Source organism: Hemitrygon akajei, chromosome 27, assembly GCF_048418815.1.
Source record: "Hemitrygon akajei chromosome 27, sHemAka1.3, whole genome shotgun sequence".
Lineage (NCBI taxonomy): Eukaryota > Metazoa > Chordata > Chondrichthyes > Myliobatiformes > Dasyatidae > Hemitrygon > Hemitrygon akajei.
Window position 1 is genome coordinate 49,698,373 of NC_133150.1, and position 19,978 is coordinate 49,718,350.

A 19,978-nucleotide genomic window follows, 5' to 3' on the forward strand; every position below is an offset into this window, starting at 1 on the left:
ACACATCCTTGTGAACCTCCTCTGGACCCTCTCCAATGACAGCACATATTTTCTAAGATTAGGGGCCCAAAACTGTTCATAATACCCAAGGTGAGGCCTCACCAGTGCCTTATAAAGCCTCAGCAGCACATCCTTGCTCTTGTATTCTAGACCTCTTGAAATGAATGCTAACATGGCATTTGCCTTCCTCATCACCGACTCAACCTGCAGGTTAACCTTCAGGGTGTTCTGCACAAGGACTCCCAAGTCCCTCTGCATCGCAGATTCCTGAAATTTCTCCCGTTTAGAAAATAGTCTGCACATTTATTTCTACTACCAAAGTGCACGCCCGTGCATTTCCAACATTGTATTTCATTTGCCACCTCCTTGTCCATTGTCCTAATTTGTTTAGGTGCTTTGCATCCTACCTGTTTCCTCAACACTACCTGCCCCTCCACCAATCTTCATATCATCCGCAAACTTGGCAACAAAGTCATCTACTCCATCATCTAAATCATTTATATACAGCATAAAAAGAAGTGGTCCCAACACCGACCCCTGTGGAACACCACTCGTCACTGGCAGCCAAACAGAAAAGGATCCTTCTAATCCTACTCACTGCCTCCTACCTATCAGCCAGTGCTCTAAACATATTAGTAACCTTCCTGTAATACCGTGGGCTCTTAACTTGGTAAGCAGCCTCATGTTTCAAAGGTTCCAAAGGTACATTTAATGTCAGAGAAATGTATACAATATACATCCTGAAATGCTTTTTCTTCGCAACCATCCATGAAAACAGAGGAGTGCCCCAAAGAATGAATGACAGTTAAATGTTAGAACCCCAAAGTCCCCCCACAGCTCCCCTCCCTCCCACACAAGCTGCAGCAAGTACGATCCCCCCACCCCCACTGGCAAAAAAAATCATCGGCACCCGTCACTGAGCACTCAAGTGTGAGCAAAGCAACAGCAAAGACACAGACTTGCAGTACTCCAAAGACTAACATTTACTCAGTATTTGACATACCACAGGTTCTCTCTCTCCATAATAAGGGAGGAAGAGGTGTCTCCGTTTCACAGCGAGAGGGGAGACATAACAAACAACTCGCTGGTTTACAATATTAAAATCGATATTTACGATGTGTGGCACCGTGTCAAAGGCCTTCTGAAAGTCCAAGTATACAACATCCACTGCATCCCCTTTATCTATCCTACCTGTAATCGCCTCAAAGAATTCCAACAGGTTCGTCAGGCAGGATTTTCCCTGAAGGAAACCATGCTGACTTTGTATTGTCTTGTCGTGTGTCACCAAGTACTCCATCTCCTCATCCTTAACAATTAACTCCAACATCTTCCCAACCACTGAGGTCAGGCTAACTGGTCTATGATTTCCTTTTTGCTGCCTTCTTCCCTTCTTAAAGAATGGTGTGACATTTACAATTTTCCAGTCCTCTGGCACCATGCCAGAGTCCAGTGATTTTTGAAAGGTAATTTCTAAAGCCACCATAATCTCTAAAGCTACCCCTTTTAGTACCCTAGGGTGCAATTCCTCTGGTCCGGGTGACTTATGTACCTTTAGGTCTATCAGCTTTTTGAGCACCTTCTCTCTCGTAACAGTAACTGTACCCACTTCTCTTCCTTCACACACTACAACATCAGGCACACTGCTCGTGTCTTCCACAGTGAAGACTGATGCAAAATACTCATTTAGTTCATCAGCCATCTCCTTGTCCCCGTTATTATTTGTCCTGCCTTATTTTCTAATGGTCCTATGTCCACTCTCATTTCTCTTTTATTTTTAACATACTTCAAAAAACTTCTACTATCCGCTTTGATATTATCTGCCAGCTTGCTTTCATATTTCATCTTTTCCCTTCTAATGAGTTTTTATAGTTGTTCTCTATAGGTTTTCAAACACTTTTCAATCCTCTATCTTCTCACGAATTTTTGCTTTGGTATATGCCCTTTCTTCTGCTTTTACTACAGCTTTGACTTCCCTTGTCAGCCACGGTTGTACTATTTTACCTTTTGAGTATTTCTTCATTTTTGGAATACACATGTCGTGCACCTTCCTCATTTTTCCCAGAAACGCACAACATTGATGCTCTGCTGACATCCCTGTCAGCACCTCCTTCCAATTTACTTTGGACAACTCCTCTCTCATACCACTGTAATTTCCCTTACTCCACTGAAATACTTTTATATCAGACTTTACTTTTTTCCTATCAAATTTCAAGTTGAATACAATCATATTGTGATCACTGCCTCCTAAGTGTTCTTTTACCTTAAGCTCTCTAATTGCTTCCGGTTCATTACATAACACCCAATCCAGTACAGCCGATCCCCTAGTAGGCTCAATGACAAACTGCTCTAAAAAGCTATCTCTTAGGCATTCAATAAACTCACTTTCTGAGATCCATTACCAACCTGATTTTCCCAATCGACCTGCATGTTAAAATCTCCTATCTACCATAACATTGCCCTTTAGACTTGCCTTTTCTATTTCCTGTTGTAACCTCCAGTCCACCTCCCAGCCACTGTTAGGAGGCCTGTATATGACTACCATCAGTGTCCTTTTACCCTTGCAGTTTCTTAACTCAACCCACAAGGATTCAACATCTTCCAATCCTATGTCACAGTTTTCTATTGATCTGATGCCAGTAGAGCCACACCACCCCCTCTGCCTACCTTCCTATCCCTCTGATAGACCTGTTGGATATGTAGAACACTGCAAGGCCTGTTCACTGGTTTGTTGGCATGACTGATGGTGGGGGCGCTGTGTGGCATCGGCCGCGGGCCCTCATGCCGCAGGGTCACCTATTGGCACGATGTCCATGCTGGGAGGGGGACTGGCCTCTCCTGTTGGTCCTGCTCTCCAGTGTTTGCTCGATGGATGACAAGCTGGATTTCTGTCAGCTTGTTCTTGCTGACAACATCACCAATCTACCGGACATTACACCCAGGGACCTGGGCTAGATTATAAACATTTTTGTGTGACTGTATGTTTACTCCATTTTATGTGTTTTATGGGCATTGTGCTGTGTGTAACTGTTGTGCTGTGTTTTGCACCCCCTGCTCTTTCATCTGGCTCTATTCATTGGTATTTATGAAGAATTAGTCAGCTCTATCATGGGTACTAGCCTCCGTATTATCCAAGACATCTTCAAGGAGCAGTGCCTTAGGAAGGCGGTATCCCCATCACCCAGGCCAGACCCTCTTCACACTGTTAACATTGGAAGGAGGAACAGGAGCCTGAAGGCACACACTCAGTGATTCAGGAACAGCTTCTTCCCCACTGCCATCAGATTTCTGAATGGGCATTGAACCCATGAACAATACCTTGCTACTTTTTTGTTTTTTTGGACTACATATAAAATTAACGTAACTCAGTTTTTTCCTCTATATTTATTTTTCATGTATTGCATTGTACTGCTGCCATAAATTTAACAAATTTCACGACATGCCAGTGGTATTAAATCTGATTCTGATTCATGTATGGTTGAATGACAATTAAACTTGAACTTGAAAGATGTGATTAAATTGGAAAGAGTACAGAAAAGTTATGGGGGAAGGTTGGCCAGGCTGGGTCTTCATTCATGAGTGGTGGTGGAACAGAGGAGGAATAGGAACAGCTTCTTCCCTCTCCGAAAGGTCCACGAGCACCAACTCATCATTCCTTTTATTTATATATTTTATAATTTATAGTAATTATGTGTTTGCTCTCTACTGCTGCCATAAAATGATAAATTTCACATCATACAAGTCAGTGGTTCTGAATGAAGGCTGGCTTTATTGGTGTTTCAAATTCGAACAGGTGGATAATAACAGTAACTACCCCAGGAATTCGAGTCCAAAACCAGGAGACATGGCTCTAGGGTGAGAGGGGGGACATTTAAAAGGGACATGGGGTGCCACGGTCGTGTAGTGGTTAGTGTATTACAGCTCGAGGTACGCGAGTCTGGGGTTCAATCCGGCATCCTCTGTAAGCAGGCTTGTATATTTCTTCCTGTGGTCGCATGGGTTTCCTCCCACAGTCCAGAGGCATACTGGTTCGTAGGTTAGTTGGTCACATGTCATGGCCGGCAAATGAAGACCAGAAGACCGTATGACAGGAGCAGAATCAGGCTATTCGACCATTTCCCTCTCAATCCCAATCCACTGCCTTCTCTCCGTAACCTCTCACTACAATACGGATATTATCCAAATTTGGATATAATAGGGTCTTTTAAGAGCCTCTTAGATAGGGACATGGAGCTTAGAAAAATAGAGGGCAATCCGCTAATGAAATTCTAGGCAGTTTCTAGAGTAAGTTACATGTACGGCACAACACAGTGGGCCGAAGGGCCTGTAATGTGCTGTAGATTTTCTATATGTTCTATGATTAATCAACATCCAACTTAAAATCACCCAGGGACCTGGCCTCAACAGCTGTCTGTGGCAATGAACTCCACAGATTCACAACCCTCTGGCTAAAGAAATTCCTCCTCATCTCTGTTCTAAAGGGAAATCTTTCTATTTCGAGGCTGCACCCTCTGGTACTTGACTCTGTCCCCAAAGGAAAAGCTCTATACTAATTATTGTCTCATCCCAGTGTTTGAAAATGCCTCACTTGTCAAGACAGAGACCTCTGACGAAAACTAAATCCCCAAAATCAATTAAAACTGCGTAGCCACTGGAAGGCGCTGAGCCATTTCAGAGCTCAATATCTGAAATTACTTCATGGAGAGAATTTATTGTTACCAGCTGCAGGGCTGGCACAGAGAGAACCTGTTCCCACAGTCAAAACAAAGTCAACGATTAGATGGCAGGGTTGAACTTTGTTCACCAAACACATGACAAATACTCGTGGTGGAAAATAATGGAACATTAACTGTTAAAACCCTCTTGTGATTCAGTCTGAATTAGAATAATCCACAGACTGTAACAATAGACAATTCCCCAGTCACCACAGATTTTCCAGATCAGTCACCAATTCTCCAGTGACCACACACCCACAATCCCAGACCAATGACCGATTCCCAGTGACCACACACACACACACCCTGACCAGTGACCGACTCCCCAGTGACCACACATACACACACAATCCCTGACCAGTGACCACTCACACAATCCCTGACCAGTGACCACTCACACACTCCCTGACCAGTGACCTCTTTCTCTCTTTCTCTCTCTCTCTCTCTCCCTCCCTCCCTGATCAGTGACCAATTGCCCCCTCACTCAGTGACCACAGGCACTCCAGCTTTGAGGAAATAGACAAGCACAATTAGTATACACTTGTGAAGATAATATCTTTGCTAGGGGGTTGGTCCTGTCTAACCAACCTCGTGTGTTGTTGTGTTGAACACTGTGGACATGTCATGTTGGCACTGGAATATGTGCTGACACTTGCAGGCTGCCCCCAACACATCCTTGGGTGTGTTGGCTGTTACCACAACTGACACATTTCACTGTCTGTTTCCATGTACGTGTGATAAATAAAACTGAATCTATCTGATTGAATTTTTGAGGAGGTAATGGAAGGGGTCCTGTCATATTCTGCAGTGGGAGAATTCTGTCTGACTCTACACACACACCTTACAAACAGGACTATTTCATACACCCTGGGGTCTCCCTACCATCCATCAGGGACATTTATCAGGAGCACTGTGTACCATAAGACCATATGACTATAAGACTTAGGAGAAGAATTAGGCCATTCAGCCCATCAAGTCTGTTCTGCCATTCCATCACAGCTGATCCTGGATCCCACTTAACCCCATACACCTGCCTTCTCACCATATCCTTTGATGTCCTGACGATCAGGAAATGATCAACATCCACCTTAAACATATCCATGGACTTGGCCTCCACCGCAGTCTGTGGCAGAGCATCACACAGATTCACTACTCTCTGGCTAAAACATTTCCTCCTTACCATTGTTCTAAAAGGTCGCTCCTCAATTTTGAGGCTCTGCCCTCTAGTTCTGGATACCCCACCATAGGAAACATCCTCTCCACATCCACCTTATCTAATCCTTTCAACAATCGGTAGGTTTCAACGAGATTCCCCATCCCACCCCGACATTCTTCCAAATTCCAGTGAGTATAGGCGCAAAGCTGCCAAACGCTCCTCATATGTCAACCCCTTCACTTCCAGAATCTCTGTACACTCCAATAATAATACATCCTTTCTGGGATATAGGGCACAAAACTCTTGACAATCCTTTGTGTGGCCTGACTAGAGTCTTATAAAGCTTCAGCATTATCTCCTAACTTTTATATTCTATTTCCCTTGAAATAAGTGCCAACATTGCATTTGCCTTCTTTACCACAGACTCAGCCTATAAATTAACCTTCTGGGGGTCTTGCACAAGGACTCCTAACTCCCTCTGCACCTCTGATGTTTGAACCTTCTCCCCATTTAGATAATAGTCTGCAATATTGTTCCTTTTACCATAATGCATCATTTCCCAACACTGTATTCCATCTGCCACTTTTTTGCCCATTCTTCTCATTTGTCTAAGTCCTGCTGCAACTGCATTGCTTCCTCAACACTACCTACCCCTCCACCTGTGTATCATTTGCAAACTTTTGCCATAAAGCCATGAATTCCATCATCTGAATCAATGGCAAACAATGTGAAATGCAGTGGCCCCAGTACTGACCCCTGAGGAACACCATTAGTCACTGGTGGCCAACCAGAAAACGCCTCTTTTATTCCCACTTGCTGCTTCCTGCCTGTCAGCATTCCTCCTTCCATGTCAGTATCTTTCCTGTAATGCCATAGGATTTTATCTTAAGCAGCCTCATGTGTGACACCTTATCAAATGCCATCTGAAAATCTAAATAAATGACATCCACTGTCTCTCCTTTGTCCACCCTACTTGTTGCTTCCTCGAAGAACTCTTAACAGATTTGTCAGGCAAGATTTCCCTTTATAGAAGCCATGCTGACTTTGACTTATCATTAGTCTCAAAACCTCATCCTTAATAATAGACTCCAACACTTTCCCAACCACTGAGGTCAGGCTAACTAGCCTATTATTTCCTCTCTTTTGCCTTCCGCCCTTCTTAAAGAGTGGAGAGACATTTGTATTTTTCCAGTCCTCTGGGACCATGCTGGAATCAAGTGATTCTTGAAAGATCATGACCAATGAATGTGTTATCTCTTCAGCAACCTCTCTCAGGACTCTGGGATGTAGTCCATCTGGTCCAGGTGACTTATCCACCTTTCAGTTTGCCTAGCACTTTTTCCTTTGTAAAGCAATGGAACTCACTCCTGCTCCCCGACACTCACGGACCTCTGGCACACTGCTCGTGTCTTCCACAGTGAAGACAGATGCAAAGTACCCATTAAGTTCATCTGCCATTTCCTTGTCCCCCATTACTACCTCACCAGAATAATTTTCCAGTGTTCAAAAATCAACTCTCACCTCCCTTTTACTCTTTATATAACTGAAAAAACTTTTAGTATCTTGCTTTATATAATTGACTAATTTGCCCTCAAATTTCTTTTCCCTTCTTATAGCTTTTTTTAAGTTGCCCTTTGTTGGATTTTCAAAGTTTCTCAATCATCCAATATCCCACTCACTTTTGCTACCTTATATTCCCTTTCCTTGGCTTTTATACAGTACTTAACTTTCCTTGTCAGCCACGGCTGCCTACCCCTGCCATTTGAGAACAACTTCTTCTGTGGGACATATCTATTCTGCACCTTGTGAACTATTCCCAGAAACTTCAGCCATCTCTGCTCTGCTGTCATCTCTGCCAGTATCCTCCTCCAATCCAGCTGGGTAAGCTCCTCTCTCATGCCTCTGTAATTCCATTTATTCCATTGCGATAGTGATAAAAGTGACTTACGCTTCTCCCTCTCAAACTGCAGTTTGAACTCAACCATATTATGATCACTGTCTCCTAAAGGTTCCTTTACATTAAGCTCCCTAATAAGATCACGGTTATTACACAGCACCCAATCCAATATTCCCTTTCCCTGAGTAGGCTCCAGCACAAGCTGTTTTAAAAAGCCATTTCGTAGGCATTCAACAAATTCCCTCTCTTGCGATCTGACACCAACCTGATTTCCCCAATACCCTTGGAAGTTGAAATACCCCATTACAATTATGTCATTAACCTTATCACATGCCCTTTCCAGCTCCTTTTGTAATCTCAACCCCATATCTTGGCTACTATTTGGAGGCTTACATATATGATTCTCATGTATTTTTTACTGTTACAGTTTCTCAACTCTGCCCACAATGATTCAACATTCTCTGACCCTATGTCACATCTTTCTAAAGATGTAATTCCATCTCTTACCAACAGAGCCACATCACAACCTATGCCTTCTTCACTGTCCTTTTGATACAAAGTATATCCTTTGATATTAAGCTCCCAACTATGGCCTCCTTTCAGCCACTACTCAGTGATGTCCACGTCATACTGACCAATCTCTAACTGCACCACAAGTTCGTTCACCTTATTCCAAATGCTGCAAACATTTAAATACAGCACCTTCAGTCCTGCATTCTTTGCCCTTTTGAATTATGCAGGGCCCTTAGCATTATTTAAGGATCTCACCCATCCATCCAGCATCCTCTTTGACATTTTACCATCAGATAGGAGACCCCAATGCATAAAGACACGAACGGTCAGGATGGGAAACAGCTTCTTCCCTCAGGCCATCAGGCTTCCAAGCTCCCTGCTACATCATATTCGGTGTCACCAGACAATTTGTACTGTACCCTACAATATTTAATTTATGCACTTTGTTTATCAACGTGTAATTCATTTGTAGATTTACTTTCCCAAGTTATTGTGTGTTATGTGTACTACATACTGTATTTTACACCCTGGTTGCAGAAACATTGTCTCGTTTGCCAGTATACATGCATAGAGTTAAATGACAATAAATTCAACTTGACTTGACTTAATGGTACCTCAGTATCAAGAAACAGAATAATTTCCAATCCTGCTTAGTGCCTAAAGGGTTAAGTTATACCACCACGTTCTCCCAACACGGACCCTGAGATTGTCTTCTATCCATCAATGGCTGAACTCAAAGCAATGAAATGTCTTCCATCTTGGTGTTTAGAATCATTTCAATAGTTAATATTTAAAGAAAAATAGCAATGTGATGCTCTCTGACAGGGTGGGGAGATCAGTAAGCACGCCAGCTTGAGGATCATCAGTAGGCTCCTGCTTCTTCTGAACAGCAGGCACTCAGCCTGCAGACCTCCCACCAGTGCTCAGGCACACACTCAATGATTCAGGAACAGCCTCCTCTCCTGTGCCGTCGGATTTCTGAATGGACATTGAACCCATGAACACTGCCTCACTACTTTTTTATTTCTATTTCTGCACTACTTATTTAATTTAATGATTCAACATATATTAATTTGTAGTTTTTTATTATTACCGTATGTATTGCATTAATGCATTGTACTTCTCCCACAAAGCAACACATAACATGACATACGTTGGCGATATTAAACCCGATTCTGACTCTGAGTCCATCCACATCTGTAACCCAACATTGCTACTGCGTGATGTATTTTGTGACAATGAGATTAACAGAGACACAGACGAACCTCTGTATTAAATAAAACTGGAATTTTTCCTTATTGTAAACGGACAGTGAACCCATGAACAATACCTCACCATTTTATTTATTATGTATTGCAATACACTGCTGTTACAAAACAACACACTTCACAACATATGACAGTAATATTAAACCTGATTCTGAAATACTTCTGTGCAATTTTAACAGCCAATGATTGTCATAGCAACCCTGACTTCACAGCTTGTTGGTCATGTGATTAGCAAAGGCCCAACTGACACTATGGGACATAGTTTTTTTTGCATTCCAGGTTAAATCTCAAATTGGGCAAAAGGTCCCAACTTAGACAAGAGTGCAGCCTATGGCTGGTCCAGCTCTCCACAGGCAGCGTCCCAAATCTGAAATTAAGACTGCTGTTGACAGTGAAAATCTCGGCCCATAGGGTAACACTGGGCAACAGCAGATGGAATTTGATCCTGATGAGTTTGAGGTGATGGGATTTGGGGAGACCAATAACGGCAGAACATACATAATCAATGGCGGTGTTCCAAACTGCTTTATCACAATCAGATTTATCAAGTTTGTTGTCATCTGACTGTACATGTATACAACCAAATGAAACAACATTCAGTTGCCTGTCTAAATCTTTCTTAAAAGTCCCACATGTTTCTGCCTCCAGCACCACCACCACAGGCACCCACCACTCTAAAAAAACTTGCCCCTCACACCTCCTTTGAAATTATCATCTGTCACCTAAGGGTATTAGATGGTAAAATACATACTTTGATAATCAGCCACAACTTTGTCCACACTAGAATCTTTTCTGTAATACCATCGGTTCATAGCTTGTGTTGCACCTTATCAAAGGCCTTCTGAAATTCCAAGTACACAGCATCAATCGATTCTCCTTCATCTATCCTGCTTGTTATTTCTTCAAAGAATTCCAACAGATTTGTCAGGGAAGATTTTCCCTTGAGGAAACCATGCTGACTACAACCTTCCAAGTACCCTGAGATCCCATCCTTAATTATTGACTCCAACATCTTCCCAACCACTAAGGTCAGACTAACTGGCCCATAATTTCCTTCCTTCTGTCTCTCTCCTTTCTTGAAGAGTGGAGTGACATTTGCAATTTTCAAGTCTACCGGCAGCATTCCACAATCTAGTGATTCATTAAAGATCATTACTGATGCCTCCATGATCTCTGCAGCCATCTCTTTCAAAACTCTGGGTGTACACCATCTGGTCCCGGCGACTATCTACCTTCAGACCTTTCAATTTCCCATGAACCTTCTGTCTAGTTATGGTAACTTCACACTCTTCATACCCCCGACACCTGGAACTTCCACCGTGAAGACTAATGCAAAATATTTATTCAGTTGGTCTGATATTTTGTTGACCCCCCCATTACAACCTTTCCAGTATCAGTCCAATATCCACTCTCCCCTCTCTTTTACACTTTATGTATCTGAAGAAACTTTTGGAATCCCCTTTAATATCATTGGCTAGCTTACTTTTGTATTTCATGTTTACCTTCTTAATAAATGTTTTAGTTGCCTTCTGTTGGTTTTTAAAAGCTTCCTAATCCTCTAACTTCCCACAAAATTTTGCTCTATTATATGCTCCCTCTTTGGCTTTGCCTTCTCTTGTTAGCCATGGTTGTGTCATCTTTCCTTTAGAGTACTTCCTCCTCTTTGGGATGTATATATCCCGTTTCTACGGAAGTGCTTCCAGAAATTCCAGCCATTGCTGCTCTGCCATCATCCCTGCCAGTGTTCTTTTCCAATCAATTCTGGCCAACTCCTCTCTCACGCCTCTGTAATTCCCGTTACTCCACTGTAATACTGATACATCTGACTTCAGCTTCTCCTTCTCAAATTTCAGGGTGAATTCGATCTTGTTGTGATCACTTGCCCAGATTTCAGGATTTGCTCCCCACTTACAAAATAATCTTCCCTTTATTCCTTTGAACAAAGCGCATGGCCATACACTTCCTGACACTGTATTCCATCTGCCACTTCTTTGCCCATTCTCCTAATCTGCCCGAGTCCTTTTGCAAACTCCCTGCTTTCTCAACTCAACACTACCTGCCCCTCCGCCTATCTTTGTGTCATCTGCAAACTTGGCCACAAAGGCATCAATATCATCATCCAAGTTATTGACATGTAATGTGAGACAGAAGCTCCAGCAGAACAACAGGATATTTCAATCAAGCTTGAGCTCCCTGTGGTTGACAGGAATCTAGAACAAGTCTATATTTAGGTTCTGCCTGCAGTCATGCCCTTCTCGGAGAGGAGCTGGTAAAGTTGGAAGTGAAGGGGAACACTGCAGCTATCAGAGTTTACTACTGCTTTGCTGTTGACACTAATCACGAAGAGATCTCACTTCCATCCTGGTCAGACCGCTACCCCTGCGTGCAGGTTGCTAACCAGGATATATACATGAAGCATGGGGAGGAACAGGGACTTGGGCTATATTATTTTGTGTGGAATTGTATTTATGCTATGTGTGCCTTGTGCTGTCTGTGACTGTTGGTACTGTGTTTTGCACCTTGGCACCACACGCAAAATGCTGGAGGAACTCAGCAGGCCAAGCAGCATTCATGGCAAAGAGTAAACAGTTGACATTTCGGGCTGAGACTTTTCCTCAGGCCCTGGAGGAACACTGTTTTGCTTGTCTGTATTCATATGTATGGTTGAATGAGAACTAAACTTGAACTTGAACAGAACTGGCACTCTCTCTTACGGACTCACCATTTAATACGAGTGGGTTTCCACCTAGATCAATGAGATTACCGAACCTGAGCTCACAGAAGACATCCGTGGGGAGGAATGATAGATTCAAGGCTTTAGGCCATTCTTTATTCAGTTAAATGTTCCATTTTGCATGTCAATATTGTTTGGTGTAGTGAGGACAATTAAAACACTGCTTGATCGTAGGTAAATCAGAAAAACACAGAATCAAAAATTAAAGAAACCAAACACACAAACAGGCCTTTCAGCCCATCGAGTTCCACCTGTTTATATTCATCTCCTTATTTATTCACCCACATTCCCAACTGTCCCAGATTTCGGCATTTTACAGCAGGGCAAATCACCTGCCAATCTATATGCCTGTGGGATGTGGGAGGGGGAAGGTGCACACTGCACAGAGATGTGAGTGATGTAGCACAGGATTGAACCGAACCGAATATGCCTGGACTCTTTCGATTGTGCATTTTATATTCTGCGTTTTTCCCTCTTTTTTTGCTGCTTGCTCGACTTGTTTCGTTTATGTGTGGGGTGGGGAGGAGTTTGATGTTTTGCTTTGGAAAGGTTCCAGGGTTTTCCTTGTTTTGTGACTGTCTGTGGGACGATGAATCTCGGGGTTGTATACTGTATACATACTTTGATAATAAATGTACTTAGAACTTTGACATCACCTGAGACGAGAATCGAACCCAGTCACTGGCGCTCAGAGGCAGTGGCTCAACCACCTGAGCCTCTGTGCTGGCCCTAAATCCCTTCAATGTTCTGACAAAAAGATCTGATTTTGCTGACTGTTTCTCCCTCCACAGACGCTGCCTGACCTGCAAAGTGTTCCCAAATTCTCTGTTTTTACTTCAGGTTTCCAGCATCTGCAGTTTAAAAAAAAATTCACTGCACACCCAGTTGTTGAGACAGGGGACTTGGTCTGTCGATCTACCATTCAGTTCCCTTTCTGTGAGCCACGGCTCCCTCCGCAGATCCCCTCAAAGGATCTCCAGAGCGGTATGACCGTGGGAGCTCCAGCAACAGTGCTCCCTTACTCCCGTCAGGCAACGTCCCCAAACAAGTCCAAAGACTGAACCTACCTGTGATTAACTACCGTCCTAACAGTGCGTTAACACTTACCCTGGTCAGAGCTACCCGTCACCCCAATCCCTACCCACTGTCTGTCTGGCAACAGCTTGCTGGCAGTGATGGTTATCTGCCCATCACATCTGTGTGTGAGCTAGGTGCTGTTCTATCGACAGGTGCAGTCTCTCATTGTTTCTACTAGGATTATTATTCTATGGATTTATTGAGTAGCCCGCAAGAAAATGGATCTCAGGGTTGTGTGTGTGTGTATCAAAGTGCGTGTGTATACATGTATATGTATATGTGTGTGTGTGTATATATATATATCTCTATCTATATACGTACATACACATGCACTTTGATAATAAATTTGATAAATGAACTTAAATCTTGTTCTTGTTATACATCGCTATTTATATTCGTATTTGGATGGTGTGTTGTCTTCTGCACACTGGTTGATCTCTCATTGATCCTGTTATAGTTAATATTAAAAACCTACAGCACAATACAGGCCCTTCGGCCCACAAATATTCTATAGATTTGCTGAGTATGCCCGCAGGAAAATTAATCTCAGGGTTGTATATGGTGACATAGATGTACTTTGCTAGTAAATGAACTGCGAGCTGCGATGCCCAGATGTGGTATTTGTAGCGTAAGGAGACAAGTCAGGGCCACCAGCCCCACCTGTCCGAACTCTGTTCTCCTCGTGTGGTTCCTTTGTCCGCACCGCCGTCACACCTGCCCGGACTCACCTGTCTATAATACCTTCCCGCCCCCTTCACACACTCATCTGTCCTACAATATCTACTCGACCTCCCCTTACACTCACTCAACTGAACTATAAAAACTGCTCAACATCCCCCCCCCCACACACTCACCTGTCCTTTTACATCTCTCACCCCCCCACAGACACACTCACCCGTCCTTTTACATCTCTCACCCCCCACAGACACACTCACCGTCCTTTTACATCTCTCACCCCCCCACACACACTCACCTGTCCTTTTACATCTCTCACACCCCCCACAGACACACTCACCCGTCCTTTTACATCTCTCACCCCCCCACAGACACACTCACCCGTCCTTTTACATCTCTCACCCCCCCACAGACACACACACCTGTCCTTTTACATCTCTCACCCCCCACACACACTCACCCGTCCTTTTACATCTCTCACCCCCCCACAGACACACTCACCCGTCCTTTTACATCTCTCACCCCCCACAGACACACTCACCCGTCCTTTTACATCTCTCACCCCCCACACACACTCACCCGTCCTTTTACATCTCTCACCCCCAGACACACTCACCTGTCCTTTTACATCTCTCACCCACCCACAGACACACTCACCCGTCCTTTTACATCTCTCACCCCCACAGACACACTCACCTGTCCTTACATCTCACATCTCTCACCCCCCCACAGACACACTCACCCGTCCTTTTACATCTCTCACCCCCCCCCCACAGACACACTCACCCGTCCTTTTACGTCTCTCACCCCACACAGACACACTCACCCGTCCTTTTACGTCTCTCACCCCCCCACAGACACACTCACCCGTCCTTTTACATCTCTCACCCCCCCCCACAGACACACTCACCCGTCCTTTTACGTCTCTCACCCCCCACAGACACACTCACCCGTCCTTTTACATCTCTCACCCCCCCACAGACACACTCACCCGTCCTTTTACGTCTCTCACCCCCCACAGACACACTCACCCGTCCTTTTACGTCTCTCACCCCCCCACAGACACACTCACCCCGTCCTTTTACGTCTCTCACCCCCCCACAGACACACTCACCCGTCCTTTTACGTCTCTCACCCCCCCACAGACACACTCACCTGTCCTTTTACATCTCTCACCCCCAGACACACTCACCTGTCCTTTTACATCTCTCACCCCCCCACAGACACACTCACCTGTCCTTTTACATCTCTCACCCCCCACAGACACACTCACCTGTCCTTTTACATCTCTCACCCCCAGACACACTCACCTGTCCTTTTACATCTCTCACCCCCCCACAGACACACTCACCTGTCCTTTTACATCTCTCACCCCCAGACACACTCACCTGTCCTTTTATATCTCTCACCCCCCCCACAGACACACTCACCTGTCCTTTTACATCTCTCACCCACCCACAGACACACTCACCCGTCCTTTTACATCTCTCACCCACCCACAGACACACACACTCACCTGTCCTTTTACATCTCTCACCCCCCCACAGACACACTCACCTGTCCTTTTACATCTCTCACCCCCACACACTCACCTGTCCTTTTACATCTCTCCACCCCCCCACAGACACACTCACCTGTCCTTTTACATCTCTCACCCCCCCACAGACACACACACTCACCTGTCCTTTTACATCTCTCACCCCCCCACAGACACACACACTCACCTGTCCTTTTACATCTCTCACCCCCACACACTCACCTGTCCTTTTACATCTCTCACCCCCCCACAGACACACTCACTCACCTGTCCTTTTACATCTCTCACCCCCCCCCACAGACACACTCACCTGTCCTTTTACATCTCTCACCCCCCCACAGACACACTCACCTGTCCTTTTACATCTCTCACCCCCCCACAGACACCACACACTCACCTGTCCTTTTACATCTCTCACCCCCACACACTCACCTGTCCTTTTACAATCTCTCACCCCCACACACTCACCTGTCCTTTTACATCTCTCTCACCCCCCACAGACACACTCACCTGTCCTTTTACATCTCTCACCCCCCCACAGACACACTCACCTGTCCTTTACATCTCTCACCCCCACACACTCACCTGTCCTTTTACATCTCACCCCCCCACAGACACACTCACCTGTCCTTTTACATCTCTCACCCCCACACACTCACCTGTCCTTTTACATCTCTCACCCCCCCCACAGACACACTCACCTGTCCTTTTACATCTCTCACCCCCCCACAGACACACTCACCTGTCCTTTTACATCTCTCACCCCCAGACACACTCACCTGTCCTTTTACATCTCTCACCCCCCCACAGACACACTCACCTGTCCTTTTACATCTCTCACCCCCCCCCACAGACACACTCACCCGTCCTTTTACATCTCTCACCCCCCCCACAGACACACTCACCCGTCCGTTTACGTCTCTCACCCCCCCACACACTCACCCGTCCTTTTACATCTCTCACCCCCAGACACACTCACCTGTCCTTTTACATCTCTCACCCCCCCACAGACACACTCACCTGTCCTTTACATCTCTCACCCCCCCCCACAGACACACTCACCCGTCCTTTTACATCTCTCACCCCCCCACAGACACACTCACCTGTCCTTTTACGTCTCTCACCCCCCCCACAGACACACACACTCACCTGTCCTTTTACATCTCTCACCCCCCCACAGACACACTCACCCGTCCTTTTACATCTCTCACCCCCCCACAGACACACTCACCCCGTCCGTTTACGTCTCTCACCCCCCCCACAGACACACACACTCACCTGTCCTTTTACATCTCTCACCCCCCCAGACACACTCACCTGTCCTTTTACATCTCTCAACCCCACAGACACACTCACCTGTCCTTTCACATCTCTCACCCCCCCACAGACACACTCACACCGTCCTTTTACATCTCTCACCCCCCCACAGACACACTCACCCGTCCTTTTACATCTCTCACCCCCCCACAGACACACTCACCCGTCCTTTTACATCTCTCACCCCCCACAGACAACACTCACCCGTCCTTTTACATCTCACCCCCCACAGACACACACACTCACCTGTCCTTTTACATCTCTCACCCCCCCCACAGACACACACACTCACCCGTCCTTTTACATCTCTCACCCCCCCCACAGACACACTCACCCGTCCTTTTACATCTCTCACCCCCCCCACACACACTCACCTGTCCTTTTACATCTCTCACCCCCCCACAGACACCACTCACCTCACCTGTCCTTTTACATCTCTCACTCCCCCACAGACACACACACTCACCTGTCCTTTTACATCTCTCACCCCCCCACAGACACACTCACCTGTCCTTTTATATCTCTCACCCCCCCCACAGACACACTCACCTGTCCTTTTACATCTCTCACCCCCCCCACAGACACACTCACTCACCTGTCCTTTTACATCTCTCACCCCCCCACAGACACACTCACCTGTCCTTTTACATCTCTCACCCCCCCCACACACACTCACCTGTCCTTTTACATCTCTCACCCCCCCACAAGACACACTCACCCTGTCCTTTTACATCTCTCACCCCCCCCACAGACACACTCACTCACCTGTCCTTTTACATCTCTCACCCACCCACAGACACACACACTCACCTGTCCTTTTACATCTCTCACCCCCCCACAGACACACACACACACCTGTCCTTTTACATCTCTCACCCCCCCAGACACACTCACCTGTCCTTTAACATCTCTCACCCCCCCACAGACACACTCACCTGTCCTTTTACATCTCTCACCCCCCCACAGACACACACACTCACCTGTCCCTTTTACATCTCTCACCCCCCCAGACACACTCACCTGTCCTTTTACATCTCTCACCCCCCCACACTCACCTGTCCTTTTACATCTCTCACCCCCCCACAGACACACTCACTCACCTGTCCTTTTACATCTCTCACCCCCCCACAGACACACTCACCTGTCCTTTTACATCTCTCACCCCCCCCCACACACACTCACCTGTCCTTTTACATCTCTCACCCCCCCACAAGACACACTCACCTGTCCTTTTACATCTCTCACCCCCCACACTCACCTGTCCTTTTACATCTCTCACCCCCCCACAGACACACACACTCACCTGTCCTTTTACATCTCTCACCCCCCCCAGACACACTCACCTGTCCTTTTACATCTCTCACCCCCCCCACAGACACACACACTCACCTGTCCTTTTACATCTCTCACCCCCCCAGACACACTCACCTGTCCTTTTACATCTCTCACCCCCCCACAGACACACTCACCTGTCCTTTTACATCTCTCACCCCCCCCACAGACACACTCACCTGTCCTTTTACATCTCTCACCCCCCCCCACAGACACACTCACCTGTCCTTTTACATCTCTCACCCCCCCACAGACACACACACTCACCTGTCCTTTTACATCTCTCACCCCCCCCACAGACACACTCACCTGTCCTTTTACATCTCTCACCCCCCAGACACACTCACCTGTCCTTTTACATCTCTCACCCCCCCACAGACACACTCACCTGTCCTTTTACATCTCTCACCCACCCACAGACACACACACTCACCTGTCCTTTTACATCTCTCACCCCCCCACAGACACACTCACCTGTCCTTTTACATCTCTCACCCCCCCACAGACACACTCACCTGTCCTTTTACATCTCTCACCCCCAGACACACTCACCTGTCCTTTTACATCTCTCACCCCCCCACAGACACACTCACCTGTCCTTTTACATCTCTCACCCCCCCAGACACACTCACCTGTCCTTTTACATCTCTCACCCCCCCACAGACACACACACTCACCCGTCCTTTTACATCTCTCACCCCCCCACAGACACACACACTCACCTGTCCTTTTACATCTCTCACCCCCCACAGACACACTCACCTGTCCTTTTACATCTCTCACCCCCCCCCACAGACACACTCACCTGTCCTTTTACATCTCTCACCCCCCCACAGACACACACACTCACCTGTCCTTTTACATCTCTCACCCCCCCACAGACACACTCACCTGTCCTTTTACATCCTCCTCTCACCCCCCCACAGACACACTCACCCCGTCCTTTTACATCTCTCACACCCCCACAGACACACTCACCTGTCCTTTTACATCTCACTCCCCCACAGACACACACACTCACCTGTCCTTTTACCATCTCTCACCCCCCCACAGACACACTCACCTGTCCTTTTACATCTCACCCCCACACAGACACACTCACCTGTCCTTTCACATCTCTCTCCCCCCCACAAGACACACTCACCTGTCCTTTTACATCTCTCACCCCCACACAGACACACTCACCTGTCCTTTCACATCTCTCCTCCCCCCCCACAAGACACACTCACCTGTCCTTTTACATCTCTCACCCCCCCACAGACCACTCACCTGTCCTTTTACATCTCTCACCCCCCAGACACACTCACCTGTCCTTTTACATCTCACCCCCCACAGACACACACACTCACCTGTCCTTTTACATCTCTCACCCCCCCAGACACACTCACCTGTCCTTTTACATCTCACCCCCCACAGACACACACACTCACCTGTCCTTTTACATCTCTCACCCCCCCAGACACACTCCCACCTGTCCTTTTACATCTCACCCCCCCACAGACACACACACTCACCTGTCCTTTTACATCTCTCACCCCCCCACAGACACACTCACCTGTCCTTTTACATCTCTCACCCCCCCACAGACACACACACTCACCTGTCCTTTTACATCTCTCACCCCCCCCCACAGACACACACACTCACCTGTCCTTTTACATCTCTCACCACCACCCACAGACTCAATCACCTGTCCTTTTACATCTCACCCCCCCACAGACACACACACTCACCTGTCCTTTTACATCTCTCACCCCCCC

At 46.3% G+C, this 19,978-nt stretch overlaps 1 long non-coding RNA gene across 1 annotated transcript in view; it reads right to left on the reverse strand.

Moving 5' to 3' along the window:
• Positions 1 to 19,978, reverse strand: part of LOC140717053 (uncharacterized) — a 62,890-nt gene that overhangs the window by 3,172 nt on the left and 39,740 nt on the right. The window lies entirely within an intron of this gene.